Genomic DNA, 2256 nt, shown 5'->3' with positions numbered 1-2256 from the left:
GGAGGCGCCGCGCGCCCGGCCGACGTGTTGGACCGGTGCGCTTTACGTGCTGAAATAAACACGCGAAAGCCCCGAAATGTTTCCAGAGTGCTGTGCACTGGAGGTTTTTGTCTGGTGAAGACTTGCCTGGTGCTCCTCCGTGCAGATTGTTTGTCCTCCTCCAGTGCGGGACGAGCCAACACAAGGGAGCGCATTCGCCAACATCCAGGCACCTGACTCGCTACTTGAAGCTGTGTGTGGCGGGGGTTCCGTGCCCCCCGAGCGGGACTGAAGGATCGTTCGTGTGCAACTCTTTGGAAAGGAGCTGCTTTCCAAATCGCATTGCGTGCCTGGATGTTGGCGAATGCGCTCCCTTGTGTTGGCTCGTCCCGCACTGGAGGAGGACAAACAATCTGCACGGAGGAGCACCAGGCAAGTCTTCAGTGCACAGCACTCTGGAAACATTTCGGGGCTGTCGCGTGTTTATTTCAGCACGTAAAGCGCACCGGTCCAACACGTCGGCCGGGCGCGCGGCGCCTCCGCCCTCTTGCTGCCCCTGCAGCTGCTTCACTTTTCCCTTTAGTTGCCATCGATTTTTTTGTAGTGCTATACATATACGATTGAGGTATCTTAGAGTTCTCCTTCGAAGACCCAGCACTCTCTTTTCTTTTCCCAGTGTTACTCATATCGGACTTTTTAAACCTAAAAAAAAATCGTTTTTTTTTCTTTCAATTATAACTGAAGTTTAAACAACTAGTGTTAAGTCCTTATTTTTCTGTAGTCAAAAAAAGCAAAAATTAACATTCAGGTCATGAAAAACTCAAAAAAACTCCCCAACCACTAAACTTTACCTCCCACCTGAGCGCCATCTTGAACGCCCCTACCACCAGAGAATGCTCACGATTTCGGAAGCTGTCTCCGGGACGTGCTGATTCCACACATCCTGAATAAATCATGATATTGTTAGTTGCTGTAGCTAGACGTTCAAATGAGTTTCATGGCCAGATGGACTGTTTCCTCCAGCGGTATAATATTGCAGTGAGACAGCACTATGCCTGCAAGACTATGTCACGCTAAACGCCACAGATTGTGTTTGTCCGTTCGTGTCAGTCGTCCCGCAGCCACGGGAAGTGGGACACAAACATGCTGCAATGCTTTCAAGACGTTAGGATTTGTTTGTGCAACATCCAAGAAGAGTACTTGTGGCTTGAATGTGAACTGTACGTGCCCGCCCCCTTTCCTCTGTAGTGCATGAGTTCCTCCCGGCATACCCTTCGTCATTGTTCTGTCATCTTGTATTTAAAGGGTTGTATTTCTGCTGCTGAAAATAAGCAACGGTTTTCTCACAACGCCCTTTGTTCCCAACGGAGCCCTTGTCTGTCATGAAATTCTTCAAGACCTCAAGCTAGAAGAAGGAGAAGACGACAAATATGAAGCGTTACCGCAACGACATGCCATGAGACGATCGATAACGATTTCCATAGGATCCCCGCGGTTGCCTGGCAACCGTCAGCTTTGCGCAGTGGCAGTATCGTAGCCTGTGAGGATTAGCCGAGGCGCGATTATTGCTAGTTGAAAACTTTTCCCAATATCCCGTTTCCGCCGGTTTGCAATACAATCGGCGAAAGCAATTTTTGACAGTCTCGTCAGAGACTGAGCAAGGTGTTTAAAGACAGATTTGGTCATGATGACATCATGGTAGAAAGAAACGAGCTTGTTACGTCTCAACAGAAACGCTCTTTAGCTCTTTCAGCGTTATGCAGAGAACAGCGTCTGTCGAGATCACTTTTGAGTCAGCGCGAAACGCCGTGTGCTGTCAGTTTGATTTCATATTGCTCGTAGCGGCGCCCGGCTTTTTTCTGTCAAACGTTAGGTTGCGTTTCTTCATGCTGCATCGTCGGAGTGAGTGGAGCTTTTTAAACGTCTGTACTTACTGCGCCCCATAAGAAATCGTTTGTCCCCGTTCAAAAGAGATTGTGCGATGTCCTGCAGCGTTCGCAAAGCAAACCTTTGACAGTTTGAAAAGAGGAATTTATTCTGCTTCCTGTGCGTGCAGTAGTTACAAAGTTGAACGTCTTTACACGATCTGCTGCAGTTTTCAGTGGGTGGGCTTTGTCAAATGGCTTGGAAAAACGCACTGTGTTTCGGCTCGGGAAAAATCATGAGCAGTGTCCTGCATGTTTTCTGTGTATATCTGTCCTTTAACGCATACAGAATTCATTCAAAATCATTGATTTCTCCAATTAACAAGGGTCCCTTTTTGAACCTGCCAGAAGC

At 48.0% G+C, this 2256-nt stretch overlaps 1 non-coding gene across 1 annotated transcript; it reads left to right on the top strand.

The window, feature by feature from the left end:
• The first annotated feature begins 1490 nt into the window (after nt 1-1490).
• Nucleotides 1491-1632, top strand: LOC138227116 (U4 spliceosomal RNA). Its single transcript, XR_011184838.1, has one exon. It is a non-coding gene; the product is annotated as a U4 spliceosomal RNA (small nuclear RNA).
• Nucleotides 1633-2256: the final 624 nt, after the last annotated feature.

This window comes from Lepisosteus oculatus, unplaced genomic scaffold (genome assembly GCF_040954835.1).
Source record: "Lepisosteus oculatus isolate fLepOcu1 unplaced genomic scaffold, fLepOcu1.hap2 HAP2_SCAFFOLD_239, whole genome shotgun sequence".
Classification (NCBI taxonomy): domain Eukaryota; kingdom Metazoa; phylum Chordata; class Actinopteri; order Semionotiformes; family Lepisosteidae; genus Lepisosteus; species Lepisosteus oculatus.
Note: the sequence above shows the minus strand (reverse complement) of the source record. Positions and strands in the feature narration are given on the sequence as shown.